Below are 16,025 nucleotides of genomic sequence, written 5' to 3'. Positions count from 1 at the left end.
GTGTAAAAGCAGATTGTCTTAACTCACGAACGGACTCTTTATTTGAGTAACTTCGAACGGAGGAGTTTGTGGCCGAACCATACCTCCTCTGTGTAGTTAAATTCACATCCGCACGTCGTACTTCATTCCCACGACGACCATAGCCTTTCACAGATAAATGTAACATATTGCGCATACACAGAAAAAGAAATCCACTACTGTACAGCTGCACTCTTGATGACAAACAGCTGGAGACGGTGTCTGCCGTAAAATGGAGTAACTATCAGAAAAGGTTCAAATGGCTCTAAGCACTATGGGACTTAACATCTGAGGTCATCAGTCCCCTAGACTTAGAACTACTTAAACCTAACTAACCTAAGGACATCACACACTTCCATGCCCGAGGCAGGATTTGAATCTGCGACCGTCTTCTGAAATAAACGATTTTTGGATTTTCTGTTCTTGCTGTCGTTGTGGTCTTCAGTCGAAAGACTGGTTTGTTGCAGCTCCCCATGGTACTATATCCTGTGCAAGTCTCTTACATTTTCCCACCTTTAGAACAAGGTGGCATTCATCACACTGACAACAATTTTTTTCTAATTTGTCTTGTACGTTCCTACAGTCACTCAACTTCGACACTTTACCAAACACCACAGCATCAACAGCAAACAGCCGCAGATTGCTGTCCACCCTGTCCGCCAAGGGGTCCTATCACGCTAGCCTCAAGCATTCCTGAGGATACCCTTGTCTCTCATGAGCATGCTGGGTTTTATTACTTCAGAAGTCTTTGAACCATTCGTATATATATGAACTTATTCCACATGCTTGTACCTTCGTTAGCAGCCTGCAATGAGGTACCGTGTCAAATGCTTCCCGGAAATCTAGAAATATGGAATTTTCCTGTTGCCCTTCATCCATAGTTTGCAGGACATCATGTGATAAAAGGGTAAGCTGAGATTCGCACGAGCGATGCTTTCTAAAACTATGCTGATTCATGGGCATAAGCTTCTCAGTCTCAAAGAAATCTGTTACGTTGGAACTGAGAATATGTTCACGGATACAGGAGCAAACCGAAGTTAGGGATCTGCAATTTTATTGGTCCATATTTTTGCCGTTCTTGTATACAGGAGCCATCTGAGTTTTTTTCCTCAGTCGCTTGGAACGCTGAACACCGGAATATTACCCCATCCGTATATCTGGGAGGGGCCTGCCAATGGGGAGGTGGCCATGAGAAAAATACTGGATAAGCAACGGAAGGCTACCGTTCTACGAATCGGGGGGGAATGTCAGACGCTTGGTAGGAGCGTACAAAACCTGAAAAATGGAAATACAAAGGTTATATCTGGTCAGTGAAGTGAATACAAGAACATCTGGCCAGACGAGTACAGGGCAATGTAAACAGCGGCAGAAATGGAAGAACGGGAGTAGGATTCGTTACGAATAGGAAGGAATGGCAGAGAGCGTGTCGTTGTCAACATTTCAGTGACAGGGTTGTTCTCATCGGAATCGACAGCAAATCAACGCCGACAACAATAATTCCGCTGTCACAAGGAGAGGATGAAGAGATAACGATAGTATATTAGGGCATTGAAAGCGTAATTCACTACGTAAAGAGAGAGGAAAATCTAATAGTCTTGGAGGACTGGAACGCGGTTGTAGGGGAAGGAGTAGAAGAAAGGATTCGGGAGAATATGGGCTTGGTAGTAGGAACGAGAGAGGAGGAAGACTAATCTAGTTCTGCAATACGCAAAGAACTGGGATACGGAAGTACTAAGGAATAACGAGGAATGCTTGAAATTATCTTAGGCTATCGATACTGCGACAAGGTATAGTCCAGTAGGCAGTTCTGTTGAAGAGGAATTGATAGTTCTAAAAAGGTCAATCACAGAAGTTGGAAAGAGAAACATGTTTATAACGAAGATAACGGCACGGTGACGAAACCTTGGGTAACAGAAGAAATACTTCATTTGATCGACGTAAGAAGGAAATAAAAAATTTTCCGGCAAATACACTATGTGTCACTTAGGAACGAAATATAAAGGAAGTGCAGGGAAGATAAAGCAAAATGGCTGCTTCAAAAACGTGAAGAAATCGAAAAAGAAATGACTGTCGGAAGGACTGACTCAGCACACAGAGAAGTCAGAACAACCTTCGGTGAAGGTAAATGCAGTGATGGTAACAGTAAGAGTGCAGTGGGAATTTCACTGTTAAATGCAGAGGAGAGAGGGGGTAGGTGGAAATAGTACGTTGAAGGCCTTTATGAGGGGGTCGATTTGTCTGATGCGACAGAAGAAGAAACAGAAGGCGATAGGGAAGAAGTATTGGATCTAGTATTAGAATCAGAATTTAAAAGAGATTCGGTAGACTTAACATCAAATAAGGCGGAATTTCTAAAATCATTGGGGGAAGTAGCAATAAAACGACTGTTCACGTTGATGTGTAGAATGCATGAGTCTGGCGATGTACCATCACACACTCGGAAAAATATTATCCTCACAATTCCGATGACTGCAAGAGCTGACAAGTCCAAAAATTATCGCACAATCAGCTTAACAGCTCATGCATCGAAGTTGCTGACAAGAATAATATATAGAAAAATAGAAAAGAAAATTGAGGATATGTTAGATGATGATTGGTTTGGCTTTAGGAAATGTAAAGGGACCAGAGAGGCAATTCTGATGTTGCGGTTGATAATGGAAGCACGGCTAAAAAAAATCAAGACACGCTCATAGGATTTGTCGACCTGAGAAAAGCGTTCGACAGTGTCAAATGGTGCAAAATGCTCAAAATTCTGAGGAAAATGAGGGCAAGTTATAGAGAGAGAAATAACATACAACTTGTACAAGAGCCAAGAGGGTATAATAAGAGTAGAAGACCAAGAATGAAGTGTTCGGAATGAAAGGGTTGTGAGACCGGGGTTGGTCTTTCGTCCCTGCTATTCATTCTGTACATCGAAGAAGCAATGATAGAAATAAAAGAAAGGCACAAGAGTGGAATTAAAATTCAAGGACATCAGCAATAAGATTCGATAATGACATTGCTAACCTCAGTGAAATTGAAGAAGAACTGCAGGATCTGCCGAATAGAATGAATTGTCTGCTAAGTAGAGAACAGAGATTGACAGTAAATCGAAGAAAAACGAAAGTAATGAGAAGTAACCAAAATTAGAGCAGCAAGTAAATTAGCATCAAAACTGGTGATCATGAAGTAGGCAATGTTTAGGAATTCTGCTACCAAGGCAACACAATAACCCATGATGGACTGGGCAAGAAGGACGTGAAAGGCAGACCAACACTGCCAAAAACGGCGTTTCTGGCCAAGAGGAAAGCATGTTAATCTGAATAATAGGCCTCAATATGAGGAAGAAATTTCTGAGAACTTGCGTTTGGAGCACTTTTGTTGAGCCTAACCTACATAGGTAGGAATGATCATCAAAATAAAATAAGAGAAATCAGGGCTCGAACAGAAAGGTTTAGGTGTTCGTTTTTCCCGCGCGCCGTTCGGAAGTGAAATGGTAGAGAGATATATTAGTGAAACATGGACTGTGGAATAACGGTGTAGTGTTACAGACGAATGTTGAAAATTAGATGGACTGGTAAGGCAAAGAATGAGGAGGTTCTGTGCAGGGAATCGGAGAGGAAAGGAATATATGGAAAACACTGGCAATAAGAAGGGACAAGATACTAGGACATTTCTTAAGACATCGGGGAATAACTTCCATGGTACTAGCTGGAGATGTAGAAGGTAAAAACTGTACGGCAAGACAGAGACTGGGATACATCCAGCAAATAATTGAGGAGTTAGGTTGCAAGTGCTATTCTGGAATGAAGAGGTTGGCACATGAGAGGAATTCGTGGGGGGCCGGGTCAAATCAGTCAGAAGACTGATAATTCAAAAAAAGGAAAGGCTTTTCCCGTCCACCGTTTCCTGCGTTTCTCGGAAAGTGAGCCGCGAGGAGTGGCCGCTCGGTTAGAAGCGCCATCTACATCTACATCTACATGATTACTCTGCAATTCACATTTAAGTGATTGGCAGAGGGTTCATCGAACCACAATCATACTGTCTCTCTACCATTAAACTCCCGAACAGCGCGCGGGAAAAACGAACACCTAAACCTTTATGTTCGAGCCCTGATTTCTCTTATTTCATTTTGATGATCATTCCTACCTATGTAGTTTGGACTCAACAAAATATTTTCGCATGCGGAAGAGAAAGTTGGTGACTGAAATTTCGTAAATAGATCTCGCCACGACGAAAAACGTCTTTGTTTTAATGACTTCCATCCCAACTCGCGTATCATATCTGCCACACCTCTCCCCTATTACGTGATAATACAAAACGAGCTGCCCTTTTTTGCACCCTTTCGATGTCCTACGTTAATGCCCCCATGGTAAGGATCCCACACCGCACAGCAATATTCTAACAGAGGACGAAAGAGTGTAGTGTAAGCTGTCTCTTTAGTGGACTTGTTGCATCTTCTAAGTGTCCTGCCAATGAAACGCAACCTTTGTCTCGCCTTCCCCACAATATTATCTATGTGGTCTTTCCAACTGAAGTTGTTCGTAATTTTAACACCCAGGTACTTAGTTGAATTGACAGCCTTGAGAATTGTACTATTTATCGAGTAATCGAATTCCAACGGATTTCTTTTGGAACTCATGTGGATCTCCTCACACTTTTCGTTATTTAGCGTCAACTGCGACCCTGCCACACCATACAGCAATCTTTTCTAAATCGCTTTGCAACTGAATTTGGTCTTCGGATGACCTTACTAGACGGTAAATTACAGCATCATCTGCGAACAACCTAAGACAACTGCTCAGATTGTCACCCAGGTCATTTATATAGATCAGGAACAGCAGAGGTCCCAGGACGCTTCCCTGGGGAACACCTGATATCACTTCGATTTTACTCGATGATTTGCCGTCTATTACTACGAACTGATTGAAATAATTTTCGGAGAAGCCATTTAGGACAATCTCGAAAGATGTTTTCTGCCTACCACCGGTTTTGAACAAGTATTTTTGCCAACATATGGAGGGAAGGTTGAAGTCCCCACCAACTATAACCGTATGAGTGGGGTATTTATTTGTTACGAGACTCTTATTTTCTCTGAACTGTTCAGCAACTATATCATCGGAGTCTGGGGGTCGGTAGAAGGAGCCAATTATTAACCTAGTTCGGCTGTTAAGTATAACCTCCACCCATACCAATTCGACTTCACTACAAGATAAACCACTACTGACAGACACAAACACTCCACCACCAATTCTGCCTAATCTATCTTTCCTGAACACCGTCTGATATTTCGTAAAAATTACTGCAGAACTTATTTCAGGCTTTAGCCAGCTTTCTGTACCTATAACGATTTCAGCTTCTGTGCTTTCTATTTGCGCTTGAAGCTCGGGGACTTTCCCAGCACAACTACAACAATTTACTACTACAATTCCGACTGTTCCTTGATCCAAGCACGTCCTGTATTTGCCATGCACCCTTTGAGATTGCAGCCCACCCCGTACTTTCCCGAGGCCTTCTAACCTAAAAACCGCCCAGTCCACGCCACACAGCCTCCGCTACCCGTGTAGCCGCCAGCTGAGTGTAGTGAACTCCTGACCTATTCAGCGGAACCCGAAACCCCACCATCCTATGGCGCAAGTCAAAGAATCTGCAGCCAACACGGTCGCAAAACCGTCTGAGCCTCTGATTCAGACCTTCCACCTGGCTCTGCACCAAAGGTCCGCAGTCGGTTGTGTCAACGATGCCGCAGATGGTGAGCTCTGCATTCATCTCGTAAGCAAGACCGGCAGCCTTCACCAAATCAGATAGCCGCTGGAATCGAGAGAGAATTTCCTCAGACCCAAAGCGACACACGTCATTATTGCCAACACGTGCCTCCACATGCAGCTGGCTGCACCCTGTGCTCTTCACGGCATCCAGAAGGACCGTTTCCACATCAGGAATGACTCCACCCGGAATGCACACTGGATTTCTTTCCCTCCTTAGCCGCCATATCACTAAGGGGCCCCATTACGCACCTAACACCGGAGCTCCCAACTACCAATAAGCCCACCCTCTGCGATAGCCCGGACCTTTAAGGCTGAGAATCATCCTCTGAAACAGGGCAGGCAGCTGCATCTGGCTCAGCCAGAGACAGTACCTGAAACCTGTTTGTCAGACGCACCGGGGAGGCCTTCTGAGCAGCTTCTGGGGATGTCTTTCGCTGCCTGCCACGCCTTGGAACGACCTCCCAATCAACCACAGGCGAGGGCTCAGCCCCACTGCGGGCAGCAACCGGGGCAACCACAGCGGCAGACCGATCTGGGGACAGACGGACCGAGGTTGACATCCCCGTGATACCCAAGGCCGGCTCACCACAGTAGTGCCCATTGGCAACAGGCTCAAGCTACGCGACCGAAGTCAGCGCCGCTTGCAGCTGTGAGCGAAGGGAAGCCAACTCAGCCCTCATCCGACCACAGCAATCACAGTCCCTGTCCATTTTAATCGATGTTGAACAACAGTTACTGAAACACGAGTCCGTGCCTAGATAACGCAAGGGAAACACGCAAAGAATGTATGAACTAACGTGTACAAATGCCTAACGACTGCGCTACAATCTGCCTGAATTTACGGTTACAGTAACTAAAACTCGAAATTACACCTCCTATACGAAACTCACACGCAATTTAAGTGAGAATGTACGAAGTAAACACTAAAGCGCGATGCTACAACTCTCAAATTCTATAATACGCCCAAAATTTATGAATTATACAATGCAAGTACCTAAAAACACGCAAAGAAATTAAGAATTAGACTATGTAACAAATAAGTAAGCTAGGAGTATACGACTTGCTGCTGGCAGCTGCTTATCCAACGGCGGCAGGGTTTGCGCGGTCCATTCCGCCGGAGGTTTGAGTCCTGCCTCGGGCATGCATGGGTGCGTTGTTCTTAGTATAAGTTACACTAATGGCCATTAAAATTGCTACACCACGAAGATGACGTGCTACAGACGCGAAATTCAACCGACAGGAAGAAGATGCTGTGATACGCAAATGATTAGCTTTTCAGAGCATTCACACAAGATTGGCGCCGGTGGCGACACCTACAACGTGCTGACATGAGGAAAGTTTCCAACCGATTTCTCATACACAAACAGCAGTTGACCGGCGTTGCCTGGTGAAACGTTGTTGTGATGCCTCGTGTAAGAAGGTGAAATGCGTACTGTCACATTGCCGACATTGATAAAGGTCGGATTGTAGCCTATCGCGATTGCGGTTTCTCGTATCGCGACATTGCTGATCGCGTTGGTCGAGATCCAAAGACTGTTAGCAGAATATGGAATCCGTGGGTTCAGGAGGGTAATACGGAACGCCGTGCTGGATCCCAACGGCCTCGTATCACTAGCAGTCGAGATGACAAGCATCTTATCCGCATGGCTGTAACGGATCGTGCAGCCACGTCTCGACCCTGAGTCAACAGATGGGGACGTTTGCAAGACAACAACCATCTGCACGAACAGTTCGACGACGTTAGCAGCAGCATGGGGTAACAGCTCGGAGACCATGGCTGCGGTTACCCTTGACGCTGCATCACAGACAGGAGTGCCTGCGATGGTGTACTCAACGACGAACCTGGGGCACGAATGGCAAAGCGTCACTTTTTCGGATGAATCCAGGTTCTGTTTACAGCATCATGGTGGTCGCATCAGTGTTTGGCGACATCGCGGTGAACGCACATTGGAAGCGTGTATTCGTCATCGTCATACTGGCGTATCACCCGGCGTGATGGTATGGGGTGCCATTGGTTACACGTCTCGGTCACCTCTTGTTCGCATTGACGGCACTTTGAAAAGTGGACGTTACATTTCAGATGTGTTAAGACCCGTGGCTCTACCCTTCATTCGATCCCTGCGAACCCTTTCATTTCAGCAGGATAATGCACGACCGCATGTTGCAGGTCGTGTACGGGCCTTTCTGGATACAGAAAATGTTCGACTACTGCCCTGGCTAGCACATTCTCCAGATCTCTCACCAACTGAAAACGTCTGGTCAATGGTGGCCGAGCAACTGGCTCGTCACAATACGCCACTCACTACTCTTGACGAACTGTGGTATCGGGTTGAAGCTGCATGGGGAGCTGTACCTGTACACGCCATCCAAGCTCTGTTTGACTCAATGCCCAGGCGTATCAAGGCCGTTATTATGGCCAGAGGTGGTTGTTCTGGGTACTGATTTCTCAGGACCTATGCACCCAAATTCCGTAAAAATGTAATCACATGTCCGTTCTAGTGTAATATATTTGTCCAATGAATACCCGTTTATCATCTGCATTTCTTCTTGGTGTAGCAACTTTAATGGTCAGTAGTGTATTTTAAAGAGAATATTTTGTATTTCCTCGAGCCCCCGTACGATTTGTTCGGGGTACAAAGATTTTGATTGTTTCGCTATAGTAATTTCTATTTTGTATCTTGATACCCTGCATGTTAAGTAAATCGTTATTAAAATCGAGCGCACCTCTGCAGAACGCCCAGCCCGAGGCATACTCCATCTAAATCCCATGAGTCATATACAAAAAATATGCCACTCCCGACTTTCTGCCCAGAAATATCTCCAAATATCATACGTCGATCATTTTGTTGTTAAAATGGCTCAGAGCACTATGAGACTGAACATCTGAGTCCATCAGTCCCCTAGAACGTAGAACTACTTAAACCTAACTAATGTAAGGACATCACACACATCCATGCCCGAGGCGGGATTCGAACCTGCGACCGTAGCAGAGGCGTTCTTCCGGACTGAAGCGCCTAGAACCGCTCGGTCACAACGATCATTTTATGTCCGAAACATTTTTTTCCCAAGAGGTTAAGGAAGATCGTGCCAGTATTTTTGAGGATGGTCGAGGTTTTTATGACGTTCTGCTACTGAAATGTTGTTCGTGATTATCTCGGAAATTAGTTCTTGGCCTCCAGTGGCACTAGATGATGAGCAAAGCTAGAAGCTAGTTGTAATAAATTATACGTGATCTGCTTCTTGGACGCGAAGCAATATGGCTTCCTTTCACGAAATAGAGACAGTAGCTTCACCAAGCAGTCTCGTAAGGGTCCAGTGTAATGACACATAGCCTAGTGTTCGTAAACAGTACGTCGCTCCTCTGCACACCTAGTTCAAATAACGATAAAAACTGATTTCACTGCGAGGACTGAAATGGTTTGTCTTCGGATCGGGTGCCACAGAATTGTCGATGACCACTGAACCAGGTTTGTTAGACAGCATGTAACTTGTTAACGTGGCTTGCTAAATTTGTTCGCAGACCAGAGAGAACAAGAACACGTTATGATCAATATGTGGTAAAGCATCATGGTGCTCATATCCTACACTGTGTTGCTCACTGTTTAACTTCTGGATCAGACACACTTCGATCGAAACAATTTACGATTTACATTTCAGCCCCAGAGCGTGCTTGCTTTTTATCGTGTGGAATAGACGGCTGTAGCCTGTTACATGGCTAGAAGGCTTGCAGGTAGACGAGAGTTGCTGACTCCTTCCTCTTCCATATTATAAAGCTCTTCGTCGTTAATTCTATACTTTTCGCCCGTACTGATATCCTTGAATATTTAGATTCACACGCTATAATTTAATCTGTGAGGTATGTATCTGAAAAGACAAATGAAATACAGATGTTACTCTGTCATTTACAATTTTTATATCTTTGAATTACGATATAAAATGTACCCTCCATTACTCAGAAGTGACTTGTGAGGTTGTAAGGGGTTCACCACGCTGCTGGATGTATTGCTCACTTGCTAGAACGAAAATTCACAGGCGCTGCCTGAGAGACATAAAATATCTTTGCCCCTGTTAAAAGAGAGCTGCAATAGAGTCGCAGGTCAGAGCAGTCTCTGCCGCAGTTGCAGTCACTGGCTGCTACAGTAAAGTTGTGGTATGTCGCTGGTAAAGCGCAGTTTATAGTTAGTAATTGTTGAAGTCACAGTTCAGAACAAATTGTAAAATTTTATTATATGGAACTGAATAATAATTGTGATCAGCCGCAGAGCTAAATGATACCATGGGATGAGATGATGATGAACAAACGAATAATTCTTAATGTGATGAAAAATCAACAATGTAATTAAGTCAACCATCTATTGTAAGGTAAATTTTATTATTTTTATTGGCATACGCGTAGTTAAGTCACTTGTCTGAGACGTTAATATGAATTTGTTTCAATCTTTCTTTTGTGATTCGTCAGCACCAGTTGACCCAGATTTGTAATATATTCAGTTTTCCCGTGTAATGGATTGTAGATCTTCATCAATAACGTAAAAAATTTTCAGAGTATAATTGTTTTTACCAGTCAACTATAAAAGTATAATTTCCCCTTAAGTCATTGACAGACCCGATAGAGTCATTTACCTAAATTAAAATATTCCAAAATTTTTGTCATGTGTTCTTTAATAATCAGACGACCAACTGTGCAGCTGTGTCACTAAGTAAAGTCAGTTTTTCTCGTAAATCAGATCTGAGGCAAATGTCATCCAGTGTTAGTGGATAGGCCAGCATTGCACTAAGCTGTGCCATTTACGAGCAGATACGTAGACAGCGTTATCCGGCGACACCATCATGAGGTAAGAATTTTTCAGTTTATTTCTGACGGACGGATTCAGATTGATTTCACAGGGCCATGGCGTAGCGCTGCTTACGTCAAAATTAATCAGTTTTTCATGAGTTAAGATTTATCAGTTTTCATACGTCAGAATTTAATTATCCAAATTTAATTGTTTTTGGTTTTTTTTATTTTCTGTTCTGGTAGGTTACACATCATTATTTTACATATTTTTTTTATTTATACGGGAAGATTACAAGGTACCGACGTTGATGAAAATGCAACTTTCTTTGATGGTATCCACAGTGATTATTCTTGGCAAGTCGAAACAGTAAAATGAATGGAAAACCTTGTAAGTAATTTTGTCCACTGCCTTTATTGCATTTTACTACGCCATTGTGCATGCATTGCTATGTAAGGAGCATTGCGACGTCAGTAACCCAGAAACTCGTATCCTCGGTAATTACACCGCGTTAACTGAAGTTTACGAAACTGTGGGGAAATTCACACTTTGTGGTCAAACGTATCCGGACACTTCTACGTAATCCAGAGTTGTTCACTAGTTCTCGCGACAGACGTACCCGCCGACATAAAAGGAAACGTCTGTAGAGAAGCAGGAACAGAGCAGAATAGGTCGGTCACGAGAGCTCAGCGACTCCGGACGTGGACTGGTAATTGGCTGTCACCTGAGTAACAAGTATCACCGGAAGAAATCGCCGCTGAGTTCGAAAGTGCTCACAGCAGTCCATCTAGCACAATGACTGTGCACAGGGAGTTAAAAGCAATGGGATGCAATGGTCGAGCAGTACCTCACAAGTCACTCATTTCTAAGCGACGCTTGAGGTACTGTGAAGAGCGGCGTCGCTGGATAGTGAGTGATTACAGACGAGTGATTTCGAGTACAGAATCACACTACACCATGTGGCAATCCTATGGGAGGGTTTGAGTTTGGCGAGTGCCTCTCCCCGCCTCCCGATCAGTAGTGCCAATAGTGAAGTATGGAGGAAGTTCTCTTACGGCATGTGGATGCTTCTCATAGTTGGGGGGGGGGGGGGGGGGGGTCCCCTTATTGCGCATATAGGAAATGCTAAAATGCTAAATGCGGATGCATATGTGGATATGAACATATTTTACACTGTTGCGTGCTGCTGAAAATAGAGGAACGGTTTGGAAACTTTGGCTGCTTTCATCGGCTTGACAATGCACTCTGCCATAATGCAGCGTCTGTGAGGCACTGGTTTGTGGACAACAATGTTGCTGAAATGGACTGGCGTGCCATGGGGTCCTGAAGCGAACCCAGTGGAACACTTCTCGTATGAGTTAATAGGTCTAAATGGTTCAAATGGCTCTGAGCACTATGGGACTCAACTGCTGAGGTCATCAGTCCCCTAGAACTTAGAACTACTTAAACCTAACTAACCTAAGGACATCACACACATCCATGCCCGAGGCAGGATTCGAACCTGCGACCGTAGCGGTCGCGTGGCTCCAGAATGTAGCGCCTAGAACCGCTCGGCCACTCCGGCGGGCAGTTAATAGGTCTGCATGACTCTAGATCTTAGCAACCAACATCATTACCACGTCTTGTTTCGGCTCTTCAGGAAGAGTAGGCTCACAGTCCTCCACGGACATTCAGACACCTCAATGAAAGTGCCCCCAACACGGTTGAAGCCGTCATAAAGACAAACTGTGGACACACGCCAAGTTAATGTCCACTTGTAGGTGCCTGGATAGTTGTGATCAGATGGTGTATACAGAATCACGGAAAAATATTCGTAGATTTTATTAAAACTAAAACACAAATCTCACACATTCAGCATACACAATTTTCAAAGATGACATTACAAGTTTGCGGGAACATAACAAGTAACATGCACATCTCATTACAACGATATAATAAATAACTTATAAATTCCCCAATACAACCTAATCTTCAAATATATCCTTTACTTACATGTTCTTCAGGAAAAACTAATATCGTTTGTTCTTGACAATGACAGATATTAAATATGAACGTTAATGTGTTCGGCCACACAATATAAGTAAATTATTTAACAGTCGTCTGGCTTAAGTACAGAAATAAGTACTAGTGCATTATGGAGTAATACAGTATGCAAAAAACGTATATTAAAGCGGCAAATTAACTCATAGTGGTAGCCGCATTGAGTGGTAAGAGGAATAATGGTACGAAAGATAATGACTGCTGGGAAACAGAAAAATGGGGGAACAGAAAGAGAAATGGAGTGAACTGCAAAGGCGTTTTACGAATGCTTGTATTTTGTGTGTGTGTGTGTGTGTGTGTGTGTGTGTGTGTGTGTGTGTGTGTGTGGGAGAGATAGACAGGGAGAGAGACTTTTTACTCGTACATGTTCAGAATTTTACTAAATGTTGTTTCGACTCCGCTGAATAAATTTTCAATCTTTTCACTCAAGATGGACTTGCAATGTGATATCAGATGCCTTATAATTTCTAGGTTTTTAAAAATGCCTCGTCTGAAGCATTCGGGTTGAAAATGTAGCACCTATAAAACTATTTCTGTATTTTCAGTTTTGTAGCCTTTTTCAGTAGATGAATAACAATCGCTAAATCATTATTTTTGTTTGAGATGGAAAGAAGGAGCATAGCCTTTGAATTTTGTGCATACGTTTTTAGTTTTAGTCCTGCCAAGTGATTCTGTAAGTACTATACTGTTTCCACTTATCAGATTTTTGTTGTGAGCCAACTGTAAGGGTTATCAAATGTATTTTGGTTGTGAATTAATTGCATGGCCAGTTGCTTCTTTGTCTAGAAACTTACATTTACACAGCACTGCTTTACAATACTTGTTGTTTTGTAGAAAAGTTCTCCAGGAAATTCGAGGCTATGCTACTTAACTTCGTCACTGAGGGAGTTTTTTATGCATAGGTCTGTACATCATACTACATTTATGTTCTGCTAGTTTCTGATGGACGAGATCAATTTCCCAATCTGTAGATCCAGTGAACCTATGGTCGCTGTTGTTTCCATTTATCATATAGCAAAGTCCGCCCCGATAGTTGAGTACTCAGCGACGCGGTCTGCCACGCCAAAGGTCCCGGGTTCGATTCCCGGCAAGGTCGGAGATTTTCTCCACTCAGAGACTAGGTGTTGTGTTGCTCTCATTATCATTTCATCATCATCAGTGGAAGGCAACGGGAAACCACCACTGGAATCACTTCCCTAGACGCTCATGCGATGTACCTCTCTGACGAGGCTTCCCGCATGAGAAGACCTGCCGTAAGGCAGAACACAAAGTTATATGGCAAAAATATTATTTAATAACAGCTGAACTACTAAAAAAGGGAAGAGATACAATTCGAATCAAACAGACAACATCATGATCAGCATTTGGAACGAATAAAGAATGCCATCTGAGTGGAAAGAAACTGCCATACCACCAGTGCAGAAAAAGAACGATGAACAAGAATGTAGAAATTATAGAGGCATCTCATTAATTAGCACAGCCTGCGAAGTTCCCTCCAAGATTCTCCAGAAAAGAATGGAATCGTATGTAAAAGAGATAATAGATGAAAAATCGATCCACCACTGATATTGGTACTGAAAGAAGCCATACCAAAATACTGGGAACACAAAAGCAGTGGCGATAGTGTTTGTTGATTTTAATATAGCTTGTGACAGCATAAGCAGAGAAAAGTTGTGGGAGAAAATGCAGAAGTGTATAACCCAAAAGAAGGTTAGAAAACTTGTAAAAATATGCTGGAAGGCTCGAAAGAGATAGCGGAATTGGCTGGAGAATATTCCACGGTTTGCGACGTAAAAACAGGAGTCAGGCTAGGAGATGGAATCTCACCACTTTCGTCCAACGTAAATACAGAAGAATCCGGGTGCAGCAAGTGAAGCGGAAGAAAAATTAATATACTGGCCTTCGCCACTGTAGCATTGCTCGCTGTGATGTAGAATCAATCGCTGAAAGTCTAGATTACCTGAAAATATTGGAAGTTATTTCTAAAAGTGAAGGAAGCTGGATTGGAGGTAAATGTGTAAAACACCAAGTTCATGAGTGCAGAAAGAAATTAAAAGACAAAAAGGTGGCAAACTATGCAGATTGCTGACTACGTGTTCGAAGGAGTATTAAATAACAGAAATGATGAGAATAAGATGGAAGCGAGCATCAAAATAGCATCCAGACGGTCATACTAAATCAACAAATTACTATCATCCAAATTTTTTTTCAAGAGGATCCAAAATAAGGATATGTAAATTTATAATGAGACCAGTGTTGCTATATGGGGCATAAATATGAAGAATAGATAAGTATATACAGAGAAGGATAAATGTTTTTGCTAATAAAATCCTGCCAAAGACGTTTTGCCAATTTATGAGCGAGGAGAATGGTGAAGGATAAAGAACAGGGAGTTCAGGGAAGTATATAATGAATCTGTTAGCGTTGCGTAAGCCAAGACAAAGAGGCTGAGATGAACTGGGCACATCTGCAGAAGAGGGATCAAAACTGACAGAAGTGTCAGAGAAAAACCTAATGAAAAAAATGTTCAAATGTGTGTGAAATCTTATGGGACTTAACTGCTAAGGTCAACAGTCCCTAAGCTTACACACTACTTAATCTAAATTATCCAAAGGACAAACACACACACCCATGCCCGAGGGAGGGCTCGAATCTCCGCCGGGACTAGCCGCACAGTCCATGACTGCAGTGCCTCACGGTTCTAGGCGCTACAGTTTGGAACCGCGCGACCGCTACGGTCGCAGGTTCGAATCCTGCCTCGGGCATGGATGTGTGTGATGTCCTTAGGTTAGTTAGGTTTAAGTAGTTCTAAGTTCTAGGGGACTGATGACCTCAGCAGTTAAGTCCCATAGTGCTCAGAGCCATTTTTTGCAGCGCCTTACACCGCGCGGCTAATCCCGCGCGGCAAGAAACCTAAAGGTCGAAAACCTTGAGGCAGGTCGAAAATAAGATGGAGAGACTAGGTGAACAAGCATGTTGAGATATTAGCAGCGAGGGAAGAAGATGCGAATAACACAACGCTGTGGGGGAGGGTACTCGATGAGACCAAAAACAGGGCCAGGAACGTAAGTGTAAGTACGTAGAGATTTCAGAAAGCGAATTACATATGTCGTCCCACGCTTTAAGACTCCTGCGCAACAGGGGGCACATTGCCCAAAAGAGTACGGTTCCTTGCAAACACAGGTCTGATTAGGTACGATGCATCACAATTTGGTACTGAAATGGCGCGATAACGCGAAAATTATTCCAAATCTGAAGTGCCCGGAACAGTATGATTCCTGTGAGAAAATCGTCTAAATCACACAGATTCACCGAGGAATTCAGTGCGTTGTCGCATCCTGCCGTAGTGAAATGGTGCCACAATTTGACCAACGCAGTCCTTTACAACACTAATATTTTTGTGATTTATTACTGTGAAGCTGTAAGCACTGCTGCGGCTTCTGTA

Source organism: Schistocerca americana, chromosome 1 (assembly GCF_021461395.2).
Source record: "Schistocerca americana isolate TAMUIC-IGC-003095 chromosome 1, iqSchAmer2.1, whole genome shotgun sequence".
In the NCBI taxonomy this organism is placed as follows: domain Eukaryota; kingdom Metazoa; phylum Arthropoda; class Insecta; order Orthoptera; family Acrididae; genus Schistocerca; species Schistocerca americana.
The sequence above is the reverse complement of the archived record's forward strand: the minus strand, read 5'-3'. Positions refer to the sequence as shown.